This window comes from Callospermophilus lateralis, chromosome 17 (genome assembly GCF_048772815.1).
Source record: "Callospermophilus lateralis isolate mCalLat2 chromosome 17, mCalLat2.hap1, whole genome shotgun sequence".
NCBI classification, from domain to species: Eukaryota; Metazoa; Chordata; class Mammalia; order Rodentia; family Sciuridae; genus Callospermophilus; species Callospermophilus lateralis.
In genome coordinates this window covers 75,169,827-75,183,875 of record NC_135321.1, presented here as the reverse complement: position 1 = coordinate 75,183,875, position 14,049 = coordinate 75,169,827, and the positions used below count along the sequence as shown (strand labels likewise).

The following is a 14,049-nucleotide window of genomic DNA, read 5'->3' as shown; positions in this document are numbered from 1 at the left end:
ATTGCGGGTTACCATAGGGAGAGGACCTTGGTCCCTGGAGGAACTGTGAGTGGCCCCGGAGCTAAGTTTTGGACTGAAGTTTTAGCAGGAAGTCCCACCATCTATGCTTTGAGCTCCATCACGTTTCAGGGGTTTGCAGTGTAGTCTAGAAGCTTCTAGGCATTTATTTTGGGGGTATACAGACTGTTCTTTGGAAGGAAGATTTCAGCACCGCAGTCTACAGTTTGGCAATCAGCAGAGCCCCAGAATTCCCCTTCCTCATTGAATCCAGTTTAATGAGCTGCTAGAAAAAGAGAATTCTTGACGCTCGCTCTCGTTTTCTGGACTAACTTGCCTGTTATCCATGAAACCCCGCCAGGCCCCAGCATCTCCAGACTCTGAGGTTTTATGGTGTCCAGCACGCGGTGACTTTCGTCTGTGCGCTGCTCTCCCAGTGAAGACAAAACGAATAGAACTTTATCCTGTCACTTTCCTGATTGGCACACACACTGTTGTGAGGGTGCAGGGTCACCCTTGCCTCCCCAGGTAGTTGTAGCCTCTACATCAAAGAACTGCCGCAGTTTGCTCGTGGTCACATGGCGGAAAGACGCATGTCACAGTCTGGCACTTTATGTACCTCACGTACTCTATCCTTTGGGGACATTTGCCATTCGACACTCACCAGAGTTTACTGCAGTGAGAGCATTTGTTGATCACCTGTCCCTATTTCTGGTCATTGCCGGGAACTACCGCTGATCCTTTGAAGGTTCTAGAGAATTCTGCCCTGCATGGTGGGGAGGGGCTCGGACCTTCTCGTACCCTTGAGCCTTCTTTCTTTGTTTCTCTATCCATCTTGTAGGGGGAGAAGGTGGTCATGTGCAAATCGGCATTTTTCTGATTGCCATTGAAACCAGCCTTCTCTTTTGCTGTCTAATCAGTCATTTTAACAAGGAGAATCTTGACGTCCTTGGGAGCGCTGAGCACCAGGCTGTGTGTGGCTGAGTGGCGGAGGTCTTCCAGCCCTGGGGACCGCTCTCCGAGGCAGGGGGACATGGGACAACAGGTGACCTGGCTCTATCCTTCCTCTTGGGGCCACATTCGTAGCTGTGTGTCATGCTGAGCTGGCTCTGCGGGACCCCCCCCCACACACCTCTTGAAGAGGGTCTGTGCATGCGCATGTGGAAATGCCATGGGCGGGACCTCACCCAAACCTGTGAGCACCTGTCTCTAGGGTCGCGGCCATCAGAGATTTTACCCGCATGTCCTGGGCAGTCATTGGGTGTGCAGCGTGCACTGGGCTTCGAGTGGTTTGTGATTTGAAGCCATTCATATGAAAAGCAAATCAGGACTTTATAATAAGAAGGGACTTTCTTAGAAAGGGTTATTGCAAGGGGGATGGGTCTGTCCAGGCTGTGACCCTAGGAGATCACGGTGTCACAGGCATTAGAACAGGTGGAGAAGGGCCAGGTGTGGGGCACGAGGTGCAGGAGAGCATGGAGTTCCTGGCCTGTTCCCAGGAGGGGCTGCGGCTGGCTCTGGGGACCCCAGGGCCTTGGGGAAGGAGAAGCCAAACCGAGGTTTGGTCCTGAGGGGTGTGTTGTGGCTGATCAGTGGGGACAGCAGTGTGACTGGTAACGGGTCACCCGTCAGGCATTGGAGGGTCCTGTGCCCAGGCAGATGGGGTCCTGTGAAGCCTCATCATGAGGGGAAGGGGCTTGCTCACGGCGGGGTGGGAACGGGCAGCGTGGGGCCTTCTTACCTGTGGCTGTTGGCTGGCGCGGGCTCGGGTGAGTGAGTGCTTCCCAGCAGAGCTCGGTGCAGGGCGGGGTGTGCTTGTGGTTGACCCTGCTGGTCTGGCCTCCCTCCTTCTGCCAGATGGGCCTTGTCTCCCCACTCCGCCAGCCTCCCGGCCCCGACGTCCACTCCCAGGGTGGTGTCTGAGCTGGACAGTGACACAGGAAGGCGCCTGGGTGAGGTGAGAGGCATGAGGCATCCAGAGGACCTACACCCTCCAGGAGGACGGGGCACCCTGAGGCACTGTCCCCCGCTGGGTCCTGGGGCCTTCACTATGTCTGGGTCCCTGAAATTCCCTTCTTTATGTCCTGGGGTGGGGGTCGGAGGGACTCCCTCCACCTAGTTCCTTTGCTTTAATGTTACTCATTCAGAGCTGCCATTTTATGTCCTCTACTTTGGTTATACAATCGCATACACATCCATTTGTGGTTGGGAATGTACATATCTTAGAGGTTGGCAGTGTCTCTTCAGTCGGAAGCGTATTAAAAAACGGTAGTTACAGTTCATCGGGGTTCCAGTGTGACCAGTGGAAGTGATACCAGAGCGTCATTAAATGTCGGGTTATCTTGATGATTTCTAACAGTGGGCCAGCAGACGGCCTCGGACCCATGAGCAAATTATGCACGTCCCTTTCCATCAGTAGCATGGAAAATAAAATGGGGACGTAAGAGGGAGTTGGCCAGTACTGCAGATGGGCATGACCATGTCAAGTCCACGACTTCTTCTTCTTCTTCTTCTTCTTTTTTAACTTTGTTCTTTTTAGCTGCCCATGGCAGTAGAGCGTATTTTGACGTATTATACGTACGTGGAGGGTGACTGCCCCTCCTTGTGCCCTGTAGATGACATGGAGTTCCTCTGGTGGTGTATTCATATAGGAGTGGAAGGAAGTGACGTCTGATCCATCCCACTGTCTTTCTTTTCTCATCCCCCTCCGTTCCCTTCATTCCCCCTTGTCTATTTCTATGCCCCCCCCCACGACTTCTTAATAAAGTGTCTCTTGTGCTGTCAAAGGTCATCTTGAAGTTTGAGGCACCATACAGCTGCTGCTTTTTTTTTAAATATATTTTACTGGTGTTACATTACACATAATTGTGGGTACTGTGCCATGTTCCTACTTGTACACAATTTGATCCATTTCAGTCCCTGTACCTTCCCTTTACCACCCATCCGCTCCCCCAACCCCTCTATCTTCTTGCTCTACTCTACTGGTCTCTGGGCTTCCTCTGTTATTTTATATATTTATATAAATATACATATATATATGTATTTGGTGTCAGGGATTGAACCCAGGGGTACTTAATTACTGAGCCTCATCCCCAGCCCTTTTGTGTATTTTATTTAGAGACCAAGGTCTCACTGAGTTGGTTAAGGCCTTGCTAAGTTGCTGAGGCTGGCTTTGAACTCGTGATCCTCCTGCCTCAGCCTCCCAAGCTGCTGGGATCACAGGCTGCTGCACCACCATGCCCAGCTCTCAATTATTACTTTTTAATTAGTGCATTATAATTCTATGTAAACACAGCATTTGCCGTGGTACGTCCGTACTTGAACTTGGCATCATTTGGTGGACTTCATTCCCCAGTACTTCTCCCTCCCACCCCCATCCATTCCCTCCCTCTGTTTCCATGAGACCCTTTTTCATGCCTTTTCCCTACCCCCACTTCCTCTGGCTTCTACATGTGAGAGAAAACCTTCGACCCTTGATCTCTGGGCCTGGCTTGTGATGTTTTCTAGGAGGCAGGAACTTTTGCTGCAGCCTGGTGCACACCAGAAGCACAAGGTATATGTACTGATAGAATGACCGATGTCAGCTGTTCCCCGACACCCTAAGGCGTCCCTGGTGACCCCATGCTGTTCAGGAAGCACAAGGTATATGTACTGATAGAATGGCCGATGTCAGCTGTTCCCCGACACCCTAAGGTGTCCCTGGTGACCCCATGCTGTTCAGGAACAGTGGTTCCCAGAGTGTGGCCCGGCTGACAGCAGCATCGCCCAGGAACCTGTAAGAAACGCATGTTCCTGGGCTCCCCCCACAGCTCTGCAGGTCCTGGGCTCCCCCCGGGGCCCAGGGACCTGCTTTTTATACCCCTGTCCTGGGTTCTGTTGCGGGTTCTCTGTGATGACCACCCACCAGAGGCTCTTGGGGTCCCCAGGAAGCAGCTCAGAATCTGTATCTGAGAGTCAGTGTATGAGGTGAGAAGGAACACTCACTATGCGTGTGTGTGTGTGTGTGTGTGCACGCGGGCATGTTGGTATGTGAGTGTGCATCTGGGCCTGTGTACATATGAGATGTGTGTGTGAGTGTGGCATACATGTATGTGTAAGGTGCATATATTTGGGTGTGTATGTGTGTATGTGTGTGTGTATGGGCTTGCACGTATATGAACACATATGCGTGTGTCTGTGAGTGTCAAGGTGTGTGCATGTGTGGTGCCCACGTGGTGGGTGAGTCCTGTGCGTACCATGCCAACTTGGCAGCCTCAAAACAAATGGGCTGCTAAGTGAGGGACCATGCCACGTGTCTGCTGCAGTGTGTGCAGGGCAGAAACGCCACCACCACAGAGTGTGTAAATGCAGTGACCACCTTGCCCTCTGACCCCCAGGCCCACTCCACAGCCTATTGCTGCTTCCTTGATCGCTCCACGTGTGCTGGCTCCTCCTGGCGGCCTTTTACATACATGTGCGAGGCGAACTTGGAGACCCTGGCTGTCCCTCCAGGGGAGACACCTCTTCCTTTTGCCTTGGGCAGTTCTGGTCCCACACAGGAGACTCGTTCTCCCTAAGAGCTGCCTAGGATTCAAGCGTTCGCACGGACCCTCTGGTCACTCTCTGGCCAGCCATCAGTGGACTTGGAGGGAATGCCCTCTCCCCATGTCTTGGTCCATTCTGTTGCATTGACTGGGTAATTTATAAAAAATAGAGATTGACTCGTGGAAGTCCAAGGGCATGAGGCTGGAATCAGGCAGGGGCGGTGGCAGCGTCCCAACACGGCAGAGAGGGTCACCAGGCAAGACAGTGGGCATGCCAGCGGGGGTCTTCTCTTCTGGTGAAGCCACTAATGCCATCACGGGCATCAGGACCTCATCTAACCCACTGGCCTCCCAGATGCCCTCTTCCAAACAGCGTTAGCCCGTGAATTTGGGGCCTAAGTTTCTGCCCCCTTCATGATGGCGACTGGGTTTCAGTGCGTGACTTTGGTGGGACACTTTGGAGCTACAGCAGACAGAGCTGGAAGACGCATTCTGAGCGCCGCCTCCGTCCCCCACCTTGGAGTTAACGTTCTCCAAGGCCACCGTTCCGTTGCTGGCCCTGGTGTGCCCAGCCTCAAAGTCCTGCCTGTCTGAAAGATGAACAAGCCCCTCTTGCTTTAATTTGGGTTTCTTTTATTATAAATGACGTTGAACAGCTCCCTCCCCTGACTTGATATTTTGCCATTTGCTGCCAGGGGTAGGGGACCTTGGGAAGCCCGGGGGCCCTCTGTGTCTCTGTGTGACACGTAGTGACCCTTCTGCGACTTTAAGATGATTTTTAAAAACCTACAAGTTCTGTTACATTTTTTTTTTCTTGGTTTCTTCTTATCATCTCTCTTTGGCCTTCCTTCTCTGCCACTTCTTTTGGTTTTTAAGTATATGATGTCCTTTAAAACTTGGAAACTGTCAAAATGCCACAAGCTAGCACCGACGTCGTTCTAGGATGCGATTCTAACTAAGGGGCTGGGTCTGAGTTGGAAGCTTTGTGCGGAAGTGTCGCTCTTTACTGTGACGTGGTCACGATCACAGCATTTCCGGTGAGCCCTGGGCCACCCTGGGCCCTTCCCCTATGCACTTCCAAGCTCGGGTTATTTGATCTCTGATGATTGTATCTGATCTCTGCTGTGTCCTTGTGTAGCAGCAGAGGGGAGGGGAGACGGCCAGGGAAGGTGGGGACGATGCCCTCCTTCTCGGTTCCTGCTAGTGACCATCCATTGGCTCCAGTGCCTCTCTGGTCTCACCTGACCAGGTGAGTGGACAGTCCCTTGCAGAGGTCATAGGGGCATATTCAGCGTGGAGTTTGTCTGAGTCAGTAGGGTGAAGGATTCTGGTTCCAAGCTGGCACCGCTAAAATGCCCCCTTTCTAACTCTGTTTCGGAATCCACCCATCCACTGGGAAGAAACCGAGGCCGGGTTGCGGAAATGGTCGATGACACCGGTTATTAGGTGAGTGATGAACTTGCCTGTGGGTGACAGTTCCCTTTAGAAGGGACCCTTCGGAAGGTCTTGTTCTTGGTGCTCCGTCCGGCGGTGCCTGACCCCATGGGCGGCTGGAGAGCTGGGAAGGAATGTCTGTCTCAGCAAGCTCAGGCATTTCTGCCCGGAGGGGTCGTGGTCGGGGGGTGCACCGCAGAGGGCATCCGAGGCTCTGCATGGGTGTGGGCGGGGAGGGGCCACCAGCCAGGTGACATGGGGCAGGCTCATTTGGGTGGTGAGCGTGGCTCTTGGGGTCAGCCCTGACCTCCCCGGGCAGGATGGGAAGGGGCCTGAGTGAGGGGCTGCCTGTGAGGCTGCGTCCTGCCTGAGGCCCTTCCTGCTGTTCCCCGGGCACAGGACTGCATGTTCAGGGGAACAGATGGCCTTTGACCGTGACGTGTCCACCCACCTCCCGGGGATCTCAAGGAGCTGGTGGCCCTGTTTCTCTTGGGTCACACCAACTTGCAGCCCTGCCCCTGGTCGTCAGGGAAATCTGGGGCAGGCAGCAGCTTAGCTGGGGCTGGGGAGGACTGAGGGGGCGGGGAGGGTCTCTGGGCTACTGGCCTCTCGTCCTCATTCCTGTCCCTCCGTGCACAAGGTGGAGGGCGGAGCAAGAGTCTGTGTTGGCGGACCAGCAGTGCTGGTGTGCAGGCGCCTGCTGCACACGGGCGTGTGGCCATGCACTGACAGAGGAGCGGAGGTGCCCAGCCCCTTGCAGGGCCATCGCTGGCCTGGCAGCCACCCCTGTTGTGCTTATTGACCTTGGCCCAGTCCTTCACCTCTGGTGCTTCAGCTTGTCCACCTGTGAGCTTGGAGGGGCCATCTGGGGCGTGGCGGGGGCATCCCTCTGTCCTCGCAGCCCTGAAGGTATCTGGAGCCCCTGGAACGTGGCCCCGGGCAGGATCCCAGCTCCCTGCGACAGCAGAAGGGTGGCTTCTAGTACCAGGGTGTGTGCTGACCCACATTGTCACCACGAGGGGCCACCGCCTTGGAGGAGCCCTGGGCTCTGTTCTCGGCCTCACGCCTGCAGTCGCCTTGGTGGCCTTTAGCTCACACTGGAGTGGAAGCTGTCAGTGGGCATCTGTGGCAGCCCCAGAAATGCCGTGCTTCCTGCTGTGGGGGCCACCTGGGGGGCTGTCACGTTTCTGGCTTGTCCACTTGCTGGGATGGAGCAGAAGAGAAGAGGGGTCCAGGGAGAGGGAGCCTCTCGGCCGACATGGTTGGGGCCAAACGCTCCCATCTCCTCGTTTGTGGAAGCAGCTGCTGTGAGGAGACCGGCCACTCAGGCCTCCGCCGTGCGGGGCTGCTCCGAGGCTTGGAGGAAAGGTTCATGCCGCCGTGTGTGTTCAAAGGAGTTTCCAGATGTGACTCCCCAGTAACGAGCAGGATGTTCAAGTCCTGGCATCCTGTCTGGAAAGCCCAGTTGTGCTAGCTGAGCGTCCTGAGGCCCCTGTCCTCCCCCTCCACTAGTGTCTCAGCCCTCCTGGTCCTTGTCTGTGCTTAGAGGTCTGCCTGGCTTTAGCTTTCGCGTCGTGAACAGAGCAGTCCCCTCTTACCTGTGATCTCACCTTGCACAGTGTCAGTTGCCTGTGGCCAGCCAGTGGGTGGGCACAGTACAGTGAGACGTTTTTCAAGAGAGAGAAGAGAGAGACCGTGTTCACATAACTCATTACAATATGCTGTTGTGGTTGCTCTGTTTTGTTTCTTTTTTATTTTTTTTGATTATTGCTGTTAATGTCTTGCTGTGCCTGATGTATACCTTTATAGTTATGCACGTACAGGAAAAAGCCCAGAGGATGTGGGGCTGGGTGCTGCCCACGGTTGCAGGCCTCCCCTGGGAGTCTGGGAATAGACCCCTGTGCATGACCAAGGAAATACTCCAGGAGATCCAGGTATACATTCTAGAACTTGCAGTGGAAGCAAAAATGACTCTTTTCAGGGATCTGTTTCCAACGTGAAGTGGTCCCTACAGACAGCTTTGCATCTGGGGAGTCCTTGGTCCTTCCCATTGCTCCCATGGGACCGTCTAGAAATTCAGCCAAGAGTGAAAGGGTGGCCCCTGCAGGGAGCTGGTGTGACCACACAGTGACGGCAGTGACCCAGCCGTCCTGGGGTGCTGGGGTGCAAGCACATGGCAGACGGCCTCAGGGTGGAGGGCAGGCTTCACTGGGACATCTTGGGGCAGTGAAGAGGGGCAGGGCAAAGGCTTGGACCCAGACTCTGGGACTTGAATGTGCTCATTGGGTGCAGAAGGGAGTCGCTTTGAGTGGTGTTGTTTCGATGCCGCCTGAAACTTTAGGTTTCTCTTTCCCCTTCCTGACACTAGTCGAAAACAACCCTGTGGTCTCCCCAGCACACCACACGTGTGCCCCTGTACTGCCCTGAGGTTGGGTGTGACCCAGCCCCGAGGCTGTGTCACCTGCAGTGCCATGGGGCCCCCTGCTCCTCAGGGGAGGTGCTTTATTTTTAGCAAGTGTCTAGAATACTCAGAAGCCAGAGTAGGACATTTGCAGATTTAATTAAATGACACTGAAATGGGAGGTAATTACTTCTACCTGTTTCAGAAGGTCTGGGAGGGTCTCTGATCCTCTGACTGCGGCCCCAGAAGGCTGTCACCTGGAAAAATGCCAAGGGCCCTCCCCCACGGGCACCCAGGGTCCTGTGGGTGCTGATCTGAAGGCTCGTGGGTTCACTGATGTAAAGGGTCCTTGTAAGCAGCCTTGTCCTTGGTGTGGATCTGTGTGGTATCAGCGCACGTATTGTCTTTAAGTCACCCGGGGTGATCAGGTGCAGCAGGTATTAGGACGCAGTGAGACAGTGGCACACCGTGGCTCTAACCTGACAGGCCGCGTGGAGAATCAGCACCAAGCAGCCGGAGCACAGACCAGCCCTGACCCAGGACTCTGCCCTGACCCAAGCTGCTGGCCCATTTATAGTGATCAGAAGGTTCCGTACCCTCAGCTCGCTTAGGTCTGAGCCAGTTCCTCACCTCGACAGCTGTGTGGGGCCCTTACTGCTTCTTCATGCTTTAGATATGGCCCTGGAGCGGGGTTTAGTGTTGGCTGCTCTGTAGAGGCACAGCGTGCTGGGAGCGTGGCGTGGTCAAGAGCCGGGAGGTGTCTCAGTGTCAAGTCCACGGCACGCCATGAAGACAGCATGCAGGAAGGACTGAGGTACCTTCTTCGTAACTGTTGATCACACGTGCAAGGATCGCATTTTGCCTGTGTGTCCAGCCAAGCTAGCTGTATTACTGAGATGAACGTCACCTGCTCATGCGTAATAATGTGACTTCTAGGAACACCTGCAGCAGGACGCAGTGCTTGCCTGGTGTGTGGGACAGTGTTGATCTAGAATGTTCTGGATGCCTTAAACCTGCCTCACCCCCTCTGGCATTTCTGCAGCCCAGCCTGCTGGGTCTTCCCAGAGAAAAGCAGTTCTCCACTCTCCTGGTGGAGAGTGCATCCAGCTCGGCCCAGCCCTTGGTGAGCTCACCCGCCCCTGACGGCCCCTCATTGTCCAGGCCTCTGTCCCCTTGTTTTCTGTGGGTAAGGAAACCTACCACGCATTCGCTTGCAGCTGATTTTCCACTTTGCCGCGTCCTGAGCGCGTTGGTGGCCCACCCTCTGCGTGCGGTGATGGTGATGCGCCCATCCTGTGCCCTGGGGGAGGAGGGCCACCATGTAGCCCCACCGCCACCACGTGCACTGGCTCTGGCAGCCTTTGGGGTGTGGGTGGAGGGGCTGCTGCCTGCACAGCTGTGGGGCACCCACTGGGAAGGCCCTCGGGCATCCACATCTGGCCGGGCTATTAATAGCCCACAAAGGACCCATTTTTCTTTGCGAAGGGTGGACATGTGGCGATGCCGTCATGCCCATGAGTGGGGCCTGTGAAGCCAGCCTTTCACGGAGCAGCCCTCTGGCACGCTCTGCCCCATGTGAGCGGGACCCGGGGACCCATGCCCGCATTTCCGCAGGGTGTGGACGGCGGCTCGCCAGAGCTGAGGCCCCGTGCAGCCCCCAGGGCCGCCCATTCAGCGGGCTCGTCCTGCCCACCTGTTGCGATCCACAGCACCCGTCACCTGGGGAGGGACAGGGCCTCTGTGGCCCATTGTGCTGGGGCAGTAGAGCCTCTACGGAGCAGCCAACCATAAATCCTGGGCGAAGGCCAACCCCAGCAGGATCACTAGGTCCCTCGTGAGTGGAAGGGCAACCCGGGCCTTGCTGAGGGGGACCTCAGCTGGTGCTGGTGGTCGGGGAGGGCGTTCCTCGCACAGGAAACGGGACTCAAGGCCCCGAGGCAGGTGGGGTTCACCCTGGTGTCAGGGTGTGTGGGGGTGTCTGGGCCCAGATGGACTCAGGGAGGGCGGGGGTAAGCAGAGATGCTTGGACGGGGACTTGGTGCTCAGGGATGTCGACGTGGGGGTGGGGCACAGGCTGCTGGGGAGGTGCCAGGCACCCTGGTAGGATGCTGGGCGGCCACATTGTGGCAGTGGAGGTGGCCCTTGGGAAGTGTTTGGAGGCTGCAGTAGGTTGGGTGGCCTGAAGTGGGTTCTGGGGACTGGGGTGCCCCACGACCTGAGGAGTCGGAAAGGTAGGGGCTCGGCCTACGCTTCTGCCTGGCTCTGGAGCAGGCTCTGGAGCAGGCGTCTGAGCTTCCAGGACACTGAAGCCGGAGACGCTGATTCATGGGGAGGAAGCTGGGCAGGTGGCCCAGAGCTGGCCTGGGGGCTGGGTCCGGGCTGGTGCCAGAACACGGAGTTCTCCCTGACCTCCCTGGGAATGTCCTCCCTCACCTGTCCATCAGGCGGAGACAGGCTGTAACCTGCTCCTGCACCCATGCCGGCCTGTGGGGGACACCAGGATGGAGTGGCCCCCGAGGGCCTCTGTCACAGGCAGCGATGCAGGTGAGCAGAGGTGGAGAGGGCCTGGGGACTGGTTCAGAGGGGCCGCCGGGTTGTGGGGGCCGATGGGTGGGGAGGTGAGGTCAACAGATGGGGAGAGGAAGGGCTGCAGGGCGTGTGGGCCAGACCTCATCTGGTCTCCTGCAGTCTTGGGGCACAGTGCTGATCCCCGGGACATCCCCAGCTGAGCCCCCCAAGTCTTCTGAGTTGGACACAGAGGATAGGGAGCGTGGACCAGGAGGCCACCTACAGCCACATTGGTACTGTATGTGGCATGGAGTGGGGGGGCAGCAGGAAGTCTTCAAAGGGGGTGAGAGGAGCAAGACCTTACTGTGCCCATTACTGAGACAGGATAAAGCTTCCTGTTTCCTTAGGCTGCCGCGGGCAAGGCGGGGACACAACCTGGGCGGGGACACCACCTCAGCCCCTCTCAGAGACACTCAGCCTCAGGTATTTATTTTTACCCCTTGTAGTTGACAGAGTCAGTATCCCCAAATGTACCGGGTTCTAATCCTGGGAGCCCTGCGTATGGCCTCATAGGAGTGGGGCCTTTGCAGAGGTTGGTTAGAGGTCGGGGGGTCGTTCTGCATCGCCTGCTGGGCCACCCACACAGTCCCTGGAGGAGGGAAGCAGCGGGCGCTGAGACGCGGGAGAGAGAGGGCTGTGTGAAGCGGAGGGGACGCTGGAGGAATGGCCGTGACGGTGAATTTTATATCAGGTGTCACCTTGCCTTGGGGTGCCCAGGTACCTGGTCCGACGTGGCTCTGGGTGTTCGGGAGGTGTTTCTGGATGGGGCTGGCATGTCAGTCAGTGCAGAGGACGCAGGTGCCTTCCTGGTGTGGGTGGGCCTCTCCCTGTCCATCCAGGGCCTGAGCAGAATGAGGAGTCAGAGCAGAGCCCCCTGCTCCCTGCCCTGAACCCCCAGCCTGCGGACAGCAGGTCTCGGGGGACCGCCGCTCTCCGGGATCACATGAGTGGGTCCCCATAATACATCTCTTAGTTCTGTGTCTTGGAGAAGCCCGACCAACCAGGGAAAGCCTAAGCCACTAGAGGCCAGGAGAGGCCGGGGAGGGAGTCTCCAGGGGCTTGACCTGGGTCCAGGGAAACTGATCTCAGACCTCTGGCCTGCAGCAGGGCAGAGAGTACATTCTGCTGTTCTGAAGCCACCAGTTAGTGGTGCTGGGTTAGAGCCACCACAGGAAGACAGTGCCCTCAGCGTAAACAGCACTTCCCTAAATACCCGGGCCACAGTGTCAGAGCTGTCATTCGGTGACTTGGATTTCAGGGTGTGGCACCGCTGGGTCACGGGTGTGTGGCTCTTTGATAGATCTCGCCAGATTAGTTTCCGAAACAGGACGTGGAGGGCCCTCTTCCAGGTGTTTTTTTTTTTTTTTTGATGTATCTGTCAGCAGGGCAGAGGGACAGCTTCGTGACAGTGCTCGGTCTCCCCAGGTCCTGGTGAGTGTGTGCTCCCGCCGTCCAGGTCTTTCTGTGAGTCTCCTCCAGGTTCTTTGAGCCTTTTTCTCTCTGAACCTTCATTCCTCTCTTCCCGTCTGCAGGGCCGCGTGTGTGTCGTGGTCACCGGCCTCTGCCCGGTTCTGCTGTCTGCTGGTCAGTTTCGTTAGTGCCTCTCTGGCCATCTGGATGAGCTCTTTGCACTGGCCCGAGCGTCCCCTCCTTTCCTCTGAAGGCTGCTAGGGCCCAGTGTGGGTTGAGACTGCTTGGGCTGCCCCTTGATTTTCTGGCACAGAGTTTTGTCCTTCTGTGTGTTTGAATGGAATTCCTCAGTGTGTCCAGGATACTCTTGCGTAACCTGAGTTAGAATGTTCTGCATAAAATGAATCTAAATGGAGGGCTGGGGATGTGGCTCAGGGGTGAGCCTAGGGTGCACCCCACCCCCCCACCGTGTTTGCAGGAGAGGGAGTCCAGCCCTCCTTCCTTCCAGGGTGCTGGCCCCAGGTGTCACTCCCATCCCTGGTCCCTGAAGTGAACTGCAGCTGTGTGGTCTGCTACCCTGCGTGAGCTGGCCTCTGTGCGAGCTGGCCTCTGTCCGGGAGCCTCCACCCGTCCCCACTGGCCCGCCTGCCTTGCTGTGGGCCTGAGCCACGGCGGTAGCAGTTTTCCAGCATCTGCTGCTGCGGACAAAGCGGCTGGGATTCAGGCACCATGAGGTGACCATCGGAGGGGGGTCCTAAGCGTACGGGGAGGATGTCGCCTGCCTCCCATCGTACCTGGGCAGAGGAGGATGGGGGACAGCCACTCGGGGCTGTGGATGCCGGGAAGGGACCAGGTGAAAGGGGAAGACAGACGCCAGGTGGCGCGCAGAATCACAGCAGCCTGGGGGGAGCTTCTGTGAGGTCATTCAGCAGGGGAAGTGCAGTGTCCAAGGCCCTCTGGCACCTCGTGGAGGGCAGGTCTGTCGGGGAGGTGGGGAAAAGGTAGGGCTCGTGCTGGGGACCTGCCTGTGGCTCGCAGGTCCTGGGTGTGGGGATCTGAGACCCCAGCAGGTGGGCGGGCCCCTGAGTGGGGCCGAGTGTGCACCATGGCCCTTGGCTGGGGTGTGAGCATGGGGTGTCCAGGTGGGGCCGAGTGTGCACCATGGCCCTTGGCTGGGGTGTGAGCATGGGGTGTCCAGGTGGTGGGTATGCGGGTCACTGTGTCATGGGCGTGTGGACCTGATGTTTGGCTGCCTGGCTCCAGCCTCCTCAAAGCAGGACACTGGACACTGCTGGGCTCTGTTGGCTGGTACCCCTGGTTTCCAAAAGCTCTCTGTGTTACCCAGGCTGGGCGGGTCACCCCGATGCTGGGAGCACAGTGAGGTCAGGGCCCGCCTTGGCCCGCCTGTGACCCTGGTCCTGCCTGAGCTGCAGGAGGAGGTGTGGAGAGTTTCGGGTACCTGATCCCATACAGGACCAACAACCGGCAAGCGAGGAAGCCAGGCTCAGCACCTGCTCCAGGGTCGGGTGGGGCTGGCTGAGGCCCTCAGAGCCGGCCATCTGGCCCCTTGCCTGCCCTGGGCAGGGTCCCCTTCGGCAGTGGCTGCCGGCCCAGCGTGCCTCACAGGTGGCGGTCATAGGCGGGTGGGGTTCAGGCTGCACTGTGCAGGGAGGACCCGTCCTCCTCAGCACCTGGCAGTTCCCCGGAACAGCTGGA

General features: G+C 57.3%; 1 protein-coding gene across 8 annotated transcripts in view; it reads left to right on the top strand.

Annotated features, from left to right (window-relative positions):
- The window catches only part of Sema4d (semaphorin 4D), a 112,766-nt gene that overhangs the window by 26,069 nt on the left and 72,648 nt on the right, over positions 1-14,049 (top strand). The window contains exon 1 of one of the 8 annotated variants that reach the window (XM_076836978.2): positions 12,192-12,354. The exons of the other annotated variants lie outside the window; for them this stretch is intronic. The gene's annotated coding sequence lies outside the window, so the exon portion shown is untranslated. Of the gene's footprint in view, positions 1-12,191; positions 12,355-14,049 lie in introns of those variants that run through there. 8 annotated transcript variants of the gene reach the window in all.